We start from the raw sequence: 9,358 nt of genomic DNA, 5'->3' as shown, positions 1-9,358 counted from the left end.
TTGTTAACAATGTTGTTTGGGAAGGATTCACTTCACGGTGTTGCTGGTAGCTTACCTCAGAATTATGTGGCGTCTCCTGAATCTAAATTTTCTGTATATTTCAACATCGTCAGACTTTTCCAAAGGATTCGTTCGATCCCTAAATATCTGTTGCCTTCATATTTGGTCTTAAGTGGTGACGCATAAGGACGATGTCCTCCATCCTTTAAACAGCCTAACAGGTGAGGTGATCCTGCTGTTAGCACCTGTAGTGGTGGAGTCTACCTCCATTACATGTAATGCTTTATTGGGGAGTTAACCTGGCTCATGCAGACCGCTAATCCATTGCACCATTAGTACAAACGGCCCATTTTCATCGCTAATGGCTGGAGTGTTTTATTCTGAAAATTAACCGGATGTTTTCATTTTTTTTGATGAAACCTGACTTCCTGTCCCGCTCCATCTGCTCAATTGAGATTGATGCATCGTGCTCTGGCATCCGGGAGAAATATAAGTCTTGAGTATCTGATCAGGAGGACTCCAATCTCCTGGATCAGAGACGCAGCAGGAACACAACGGAGCGGATCCAGTGGAAGTTAACACATTGACTAGTAACTGATCAGATCCGGTGCTGTGACGGACAGGTGACAGGATCAGGTAGAATTTGGCCGTAACTGCCATGTTGCCTCTGATTGGACATTGCGCTCCTTCGCTTTAGCTGCGTAATAGTTAAACTTGTGTTGAAACACGTCTTAATTAAAACATTATTTTAGGGCACATCACATGATGCTTTCTAAAGACTGGGCTCTTATTGTGAAAGAGCTCTGATAGCTGTATTATAAACTCTGAAGTATTAGTAATGTTTTTAATGTTTTTAATGTTCCCTGCTTGTATTTTAAAGCACTTTGTTACTCTGATGTGATTGTGGCTGTTTGAGTTAATATATCGTACACACCATGAATATGGAGTCCAGGTCAGTTTGCTGCTGATGGGCGGACTGATCCCCGGGGGCCTCGGTGTTCTCCTGCTCTACCCTGTGGAGAAAACATCCGGTTTAATGAAACCTGCACAAAGGCTGTTGAAAGACGTCTCAACTGATCCCCAAATATCGTGGAAATAGAGTCCTGAAACTTTACGACACTCTGCAGTGATGTTGTTCTCTCCACTCTCTCATTGAGTTTGTGATCTGGACCAAGTCCTGATCAGGAGACTCGGATGATTACAAACTTCAGTTCTTCAGTCGTACCTTTTATTTTTAAAGTACAGCGGCTCAGCAATCGACCGATCACTTTTCAAGGACATGAGGCTCGGCTCTGGAGGACCCGGACTCTGCTGGATCCTGTTCAGACAAGAAATACACAAATAATCCAGTTTACACTCGACAGGAGATTACATTTGTTCGGGCTTAGGAGGGTTAGTTTTGTTGATGTCACTTTTTCTGTTGCACTTGACTGGACTAGAATTTGAGTTAAAGAAAAGGTACTTGTGCTGACAGAAATGTTGAGCGCCCAGTGAAGAAACCCGCCCCACTATGCCCACTAATGATACATTTAGTACCCTACCACCTGACTCCTGATGTCCCCCAAAGCCCGAGATAGCAAGGACAGATGAGGAGTGAGAGCCAGCACATCACTGGGGTTATAAAGTGTGCTCTTCTCTTCACTGATGTTTCCTTTAGTTTGACCCACGACACTTTAGAGAGGCTCAACCGTTAACTCTGGACTCCCAGAGGAACCCCCCTCCATGCCAGCCCCCACTGTCCATCATATCCACCAGCAGAACCCGACCCAGACAGTACTGCCACGTTCAAAGACCCAGGCTCCATACATGCAAGCTCCAGGAAGTGACAACACTGATACTACCTACTCTAGCACCTGGACCCTAGCAGCCCTGAACCACCCAACACAACAAGGAGAGTCTGCAGCTAGAGGTTAAAAGACAGGGGAGGCAGAGCCAAGATGAGAAGCTGGTCTAGGCTGCGTGCTCTACCTTCTTCTCAGGAGACTCAGATGATTACAAACTTCAGTTCTTCAGTCGTACCTTTCATTTTTAAAGTACAGCGGCTCAGCAATTGACCGATCACTTTTCAAGGACATGAGGCTCGGCTCTGGAGGACCCGGACTCTGCTGGATCCTGTTCAAACAAGAAATACACAAATAAACAAGTTTACAATCAGAAACACAAAAAATGACCCAGACAGTACTGCCACGTTCAAAGACCCAGGCTCCGTACATGCAAGCTCCAGGAAGTGACAACACAGATACTACCTACTCTAGCACCTGGACCCTAGCAGCCCAGAGGGCTAGGCTAGAACTCATCCCCGCCGGGTTAGGCTGCGTGCTCTACCTTCTTCTGAGGAGACTCAAATGATTACAAACTTCAGTTCTTCAGTTATACCTTTCATTTTTAAAGTACAGCGGCTCAGCAATCGACCGATCAGTTTTCAAGGACATGAGGCTCGGCTCTGGAGGACCCGGACTCTGCTGGATCCTGTTCAGACAAGAAATACACAAATAATCAAGTTTACAATAAAAAAAACACAAAAAATGTTTTTTTTTCTCTGGATAAAAGGAGATAAATGATCCCATTATCATGGGAAAAATAAGTGTAGAACTCGAGATAACAAGCTCTTGAGATAACGAGTTAAATTTGTCGTTATCTCGAGAAAAAGGAGAAATTAAAATGTATTTAAAAATGTCCTTTTATGGCTCCCTTAGTATTGGCTTTGTATCAGCCACATTTATATCAAAAGCATGAAAAATGTAGCACCAAAGCACTTCTGGAATGATTTTAAAAGTAAAGCCTGGGGCGCTGGTGGCCTAGCGGTCTAAGTGCCCCACATACAGAGGCTACAGTCCTCGTTGCAGGGGTCGCCGGTTCGATTCCTGGCCGGTCGTCCATTTCCTGCATGTCTTCCCCCGCTCTCTACTCCCCACATTTCCTGTCTCTCTTCAGCTGCCCTATCAATAAAGGCAAAAAGGCCATATATATATATATATATATATATATATATTTATATATATATATATATAAAAAGTAAAAGCCTGAACAGCTTCTCCTGAGGAATCTCCCTCGCTCTTTGCATCCGCCTCCCTCTGCTCATCTGGTGTAGGCAGTGGCGCCGTATAGGGGGGAAAGTTAGGATGATTCTAAGGGCCCACGACTGACAGTCCCATTGTCTTCATATAATGGATTTCATAGATCTCTACTTTATTTGGGCAAATTCATATTAACCCCCCCTTGTATCGGCATGAAATGGCACAGCTGATAAGTCAGACAGAAGTTGCACAGAGTGCGCTAAAGGCAGGTAAAATGTCTGGAAAGACAAAGTCTGGGTCCCAGAAAAGGAGGGAAAGAAAGAAGAGAGACAGTATGTCACCCAGTTTTCCTCCAGGAAAGGTTGGTCTAGTCTCTGAGTGGTTCAAATCTCAAAGTCTCTAAAGACTCTTCAGCTAGTTCAAAACGCCGCAGCTCGAGTATTGACTAAAACTAGGAAGAGGGAGCACATCTCTCCAGTGTTAGCTTCTCTACACTGACTCCCAATAAAATGTAGAATAGAATTTAAAATCCTTCTTTTAACCTACAAAGCTCTTAAAAATCAGACACCCCCGTATCTTAAAGAGCTCATAGTGCCCTATTACCCCTCTAGAACTCTACACTCCCAACATGCAGGCTTGCTAGTTGTACCTAAAATCTCTAAAAGTAGTATGGGAGGTAGAACCTTCAGTTATCAGGCCCCTCTCCTTTGGAATCATCTACCAGTCAGGGTCCGGGAGGCAGACACCCTCTCCACTTTTAAGAGTAGACTTAAAACTTTCCTTTTTGATAAAGCTTATAGTTAGAGCTGGATCAGGCTTGGACCAGCTTTTGTCATGCTGCTATAGGCCTAGACTGCCGGGGGAACTGGCACACTGACACACTGGGATCCTAGCTCACCTTCTTCCCCCCAACCCCTTCATCACTTACTTTAACTCTTCCTGTCCCATTAAAGTTACTAACCATAGACCTTTCTGGAGTCCCTGAGCTCCCTTGTCTCGTAGATTCCTCTGAGCTGCCGTAGACGTCCTCCTGCTGCGGACGATCTGGACTCCAGCTGATACGGACGTGCTGGACTCCAGCGGCAACAGCTTCTACTACTCGTCTCATCACTATCACCTCTCTCTCTTACTCCCCTCTATCTGTCTTTCCAGACCCAACTCAGTCGAGGCATGATGGCTGTCTAACATGAGTCTGGTCCTGCTGGAGGTTTCTGCCTGTTAAAGGAAGTTTGTCCCCTCCACTGTAACTAGCTAAATACTGCGATGTGCAATGCTCATGATGGATTAAGGTGGGGTCAGACTGAGTCTTACCCTGTCTTGGTGTTGGGTCTCTGTTCATAATTTGACATAGAGTGGTCTAGACCTGCTCTGTTTGTAAAAGTGTCTTGAGATAACGTTTGTTGTGATTTGGCGCTATACAAATAAAGATTGATTGATTGATTGATTGATTGATTCAAATCAACCTGTTTGCTAGTTTGATGTCCACAATGAGATGAACTACGTATGAGCTAATTATACTAAATGGGTTTCCCCGCCCTCCCTACCAGACTCAGCAGCTGATATGTCAGCAGGTGACCTGTCTCCCCACAACTCCCCCCAACCCAATGAACAAGAAGGTGAGACACGTAGCATGTCAATTAGCATTATTGAAGGGGGTCTGTGGGAATCTCTTCTTTCTCTCTCTATCTGTACTATTACAAAAGCCTCTAAAAACAAAGCTAATGCTAAGCTACATCAGCTACAGCCTATAGTCTGTTCTGGATGCTGGGCAGGTTGAAGCATTGAGTGATTCAGTCTGTTTAAATAATCACAGAGGTTACTCAGATAATACCTTCAAATCAGAGATTTTGATGCTGACTGAATTTTGGGCGGTCCCACGAGGGGACATTTATTAAAGCAGCTTTAACCTCTTAATGATTGTAATTAATAAACTTGAACACAATAAAGTATCAGATCTAGCGTTGCTGATACAGAACATTATAGATCCATTATTCTGCATGATTCAGTGCTGCTCTTTTCTGTTGTGCATTCATTTTTAAAGACTGTTGTGACTTTGATTATGATGTTATTATAAATGGTATATTACAACACATATATGGGGCCCAATCTGATATTTTTTCATGGGGCCCAAAATCCCTGGCGGCGCCCCTGGGTGTAGGTGTTAAACACCCGTTTAAACATGATCCTTTCCTGGATTTCCCGGTGTGCCACACCGTCCCACACCAAACTGAACCGCCTTGTTGTGGAAACTTTAGATCTCTAGATTTACAGATCATCAACATAGTGGTCTAAAAAAGTGCAGACCCATTCAGAGGTTAGATTTTCATTCAAATTAAACCTCCAGGTGATTTAATTCAACATTCATTCAACACAACACACTGATAGTCTGCAGGCTTACTCCGTGTCCGGTCTCTTAAAATCCGGTGGTGGGGTTATGGACCGGGCAGTCATCAGGGACACACAGCTGGCTTCAGGTCCAGGCTCAGGTGAGTCTGGTTTGTCCTGCTGCTCTGGGCTTTAACAGAAAAGAACACACACAGAGCTTTGAGTGTGAAAACCAAGAGCTTCGGTCTGAACAGCAAAGAGTCACAGACAGTTTGAGATCTTCACATCACCTCTGAGCTTCATGTTTCTCACGTATGGTGGCTTTAGAGGAAGGGTCGGCCTCCTCTCTGTCCTCACACTGATCCATGGCAGAGCTCCAACCTGCAGAGAGATGAACTCTGTCACTATGACGAGGTTTCTTTCAGAGGTCACTAAAGGTTACAGCTCTCCGTCCTGACGATACGACACAGAGCTAGGCTATCAACCAGCTATCTATCAGCTCTACCACGTGACTCAGCTCACCTGAACAAACTCCAACCCGAACATTAAATCTAAAACAGAGAGAAGCTCTAAGGAAACTACATCGTCTCTGACAATCAGAAGTGAACAGATACCCTGAACAGTCAAACAGTGATACAACACGATGTGATTCTTACCGTCTGAGCTCTCTTCAGGAAAACGTGAACCCTAATGTTTTGAAGAAACACTGGGAGAGGAGAAGCTGTTCCTGTTTCTCTGTGTGCAAGTGATCAGATTGTTATGAAGCAGCAGCAAGATGTCAAAACCAGCACAACAAACAACACATACCAGGGCGTGTCTACATATTTCATGACCTGACTTGCTCAGTAAGGGAACTGGTTTATGAAGGAGTGGCATGAAATGCACAATGACTGGGCAACAATCATTATTCCTCTCTGCAGCACCACACAAATCCTCCACTCGTCCTCTTTAAGGACTCAAGAGAAAACCTTTGTTTACACCACAAAGTAAACTTACAGTGCTGCTTTGAAATCCCACAACATCTACAAACAGCTTCATGGCTCAAACACGAGTCCTGCTCCTGACCAGTAAGATAACCGATCAAAGTTTAGGCCCTATGCATCCTGCTGCCAGGAACTTTGGGTGCTTCTCATGATGTTAATTTTTGCACCCTCTTTCTTCAACTGACCCGGAAACGAAACCATTCCTGTCTCACCGAGGACTGTCAAATTCTGAGCCTATAGCAGTCTTAGCCTGTAGCAGTCTAAACCTATAGCAGTCTAAGCCTGTAACAGTCTAAGCCTGTAGCAGTCGGAGCCTATAGCAGTCTAAGCCTGTAACAGTCTAAGCCTGTAGCAGTCTGAGCCTATAGCAGTCTAAGCCTGTAGCAGTCTAAGCCTATAGCAGTCTTAGCCTGTAGCAGTCTGAGCCTGTAGCAGTCTAACCCTATAGCAGTCTAAGCCTGTAACAGTCTAAGCCTGTAGCAGTCTGAGCCTATAGCAGTCTAAGCCTGTAGCAGTCTAAGCCTATAGCAGTCTTAGCCTGTAGCAGTCTGAGCCTATAGCAGTCTAAGCCTGTACCAGTCTAAGCCTATAGCAGTCTAAGCCTGTAGCAGTCTGAGCCTATAGCAGTCTAAGCCTGTAGCAGTCTGAGCCTATAGCAGTCTAAGCCTGTAGCAGTCTAACCCTATAGCAGTCTAAGCCTGTAACAGTCTAAGCCTGTAGCAGTCTGAGCCTATAGCAGTCTAAGCCTGTAGCAGTCTAAGCCTATAGCAGTCTTAGCCTGTAACAGTCTAACCCTATAGCAGTCTAAGCCTGTAACAGTCTAAGCCTGTAGCAGTCTGAGCCTATAGCAGTCTAAGCCTGTAGCAGTCTAAGCCTATAGCAGTCTGAGCCTATAGCAGTCTAACCCTATAGCAGTCTAAGCCTGTAGCAGTCTAACCCTATAGCAGTCTAAGCCTGTAGCAGTCTAACCCTATAGCAGTCTTAGCCTATAGCAGATGAAGAGAGAGAGAGATGATAGTGGGGAGACGGATAGTAGTAGTTGTAGCAGCTGGAGTCTGGTACGTCCACAGCAGCAGAGATCCAGAGGAACCTACGAGACAAGGGAGCTCAGGGACTCCAGAAAGGTCTATGGTTAGTGACTTTAATGGGACAGGAAGAGTTAAAGTGAGAGACAGGCAGAGAGAGGAGAGAGAGGGAAAGACAGGATCCCAGTGTGTCAGTTCCACCTGCAGTCTAAGCCTATAGCAGTCTAAGGATGTAGCAGGGAGGGCTAGGGTTCCTTTCTTTGGGCTCTTTATGCTCCCTTTCTGTAGGTGTACACCTCTGCAGACTTGGCGTTAGGGGATAACCCATAGTTCATAGCACTGTAACATGAAGCACAGTATCCCAAGAGGAAGCCAGCAAGCATGGAAGGTGAAGCTTTCTTTTAGTTTCACTAAGAAAAGGTGAATTAATAAACTGTCAGTTACCTCTCGTCCCGTCTGCACGGTGAGAACCTGATCACATGAAGTCAGGCAGGTCGGTCTTTAAGCGCCTTGGATGTGAGGAAAGTAAAAATTACACCACAGAAATCCTTAATGCCCCTTAGATGAGCTTCATGATGTCATGCAGGTTATGTGAAAAGTCTCCAAGTGCTGGGAGTTTCACCACGTTGAGCCCTTAAATGAAGTCCTTACAGGCTCAGGGCTGAGGGAGGAAGTGGAGATTCAGCTGATGGATGGAGGCAGCCTGTTTCAAGTCACTCAAACAAGATGCTGTCATTATACTCACTGTCCACTAGATGGAGCTAAAGGCTCATTTAAAAGGCCACAGATCCTCTCAGCAGCTCACAGTTCACACTAACTGTGGCATCATGTCAGACTTGAGAAATATCAATAGAGGACTTAAAAAAACAAGAGCAACTTAAAGAAATAACTTTCCCTCGTTACTCTACATGGAGGAGAAAGGGTCGCTCGTCTTCCTCTGCACAGACGACAAACACTGAGTCGTTCTGATCTCCATCACCGACTTCACAACAGCTCCACTTTATTTAAATGTTTCTTGGTTTCTGGAGTAAAAATCTGAAGAAGAACTTTTCACTTCAGCATCACCGAGCCCAGGAGAGCAACATGAACGTCATGGCTCACGGCTCAAACACTAGACTTTGTTTTGTTTGAAGTCGATCTATAAATACGTGATAAGAAACCAATCAAAAAGAAATGAAGTGTCTCGTTTTCCTGAGAAAGTTTGGCTCTGCTGAGCCGCAGCTCTCCCCTGTCGATGGATCAGTGTTTGTTGGATCAAAGTCGGTATTTGATGTCAAAATATTGGTTATTAATTACTCCCCAGAAGACCCACATAGACACATATTTGTGATGTGTTTGTGTACTCTCACATTAATTCATGTTTGATAATTAAATCCAGTGGAAGTCAGATAAAAAGATTCCTCTGCTGCTGCTTCAGGTTGTTTTTCCTTTAATCGTTCGTATGTTTTGTATTGTTTGTTTGCTGCTAATTTTTTAATTAAAGATGCTAATTTTACCTCCAGCAACAGTCGCTGATTTGCATTTCTGCAGCAGAAAAGAACCAGCCGACAGAATCTGCTGTTTAGACTCAGAGAGGGGAGAGGGGGGGGGAGGGGGGGAGTCAGACAGAGCAGTAAAGATCCACGAGGAGGATTTACTGAAGGAGATAAAACACAGTCTGATTTTTACAAACATGTTGGGATTAGAACAAAATAAATGTTGTTGACATTTTTGTCCTCATTCAGCTCTCCTTCTTCTTCTCCTCCTGGTCTCAGGGGCTCTGTAGAGATCAGCAGCTCAGAGGCGCTCTCTCCAGCTCTGGATCACAGGACAGGATGTTGCTCCTCTTAAGGTGGTTGGGGGTCCAGTAGCTCCTCAGGCTGCTCTCACATCTGTGCCCAATAACTGTCATCATTCCCCCCAGACCAAGACCAGCCTGAGACCACACTAAGGTTTTTACCACAGTGTCAACAGGCAGAGGGGGAACGAGACGGACTACTTTCAGTGGAGTGATTTAACATGACGTGTT

Source organism: Notolabrus celidotus, unplaced genomic scaffold, assembly GCF_009762535.1.
Source record: "Notolabrus celidotus isolate fNotCel1 unplaced genomic scaffold, fNotCel1.pri scaffold_285_arrow_ctg1, whole genome shotgun sequence".
NCBI classification, from domain to species: Eukaryota; Metazoa; Chordata; class Actinopteri; order Labriformes; family Labridae; genus Notolabrus; species Notolabrus celidotus.
The sequence above is the reverse complement of the archived record's forward strand: the minus strand, read 5'-3'. Positions refer to the sequence as shown.